This window comes from Myotis davidii, unplaced genomic scaffold (genome assembly GCF_000327345.1).
Source record: "Myotis davidii unplaced genomic scaffold, ASM32734v1 scaffold401, whole genome shotgun sequence".
Taxonomy (NCBI): Eukaryota; Metazoa; Chordata; class Mammalia; order Chiroptera; family Vespertilionidae; genus Myotis; species Myotis davidii.
In genome coordinates, this window is record NW_006291020.1 from 1404459 (window position 1) to 1404893 (window position 435).

Here is a 435-nt window from a genome sequence, read left to right on the forward strand (position 1 = left end):
CGATTCAGAATTTCCCACTTCCCTTTTACACACAGGCTACAGCATTCAGTTATGTGTTTGTTCTCTGTGTATCCTGCTTGCAAAAAAAGTGACAAAATTGAGCCAAATCCCGTTGATGAGCACTCCATTGAGGTCCTTCTGTTCAGTGACTAGCTGGCTCCTTCTTCTCACAATAGTTTACGCACTTTCTTAGGTTCGTTCTCTCCGTAAACGCTCCCGGGCTTCTCCTCTCCCCGCGGCCTACGAACACACCGTGAAACAGGTTCGCCAGCCCCTGCCCCAGGGGTACTCTGCCCGGCCTCGCCCGCTAAGTCACCGGGGAAGGGGGATCTGAAAGGTGAGAGACCGTGGCGCCTCCCTTCCGGTGGGGACTGGACCCACACGGAGCATCGCTCGGACCAGCGAGCCCTGGGCGCCCGGCGCCCGCAGCCCCCC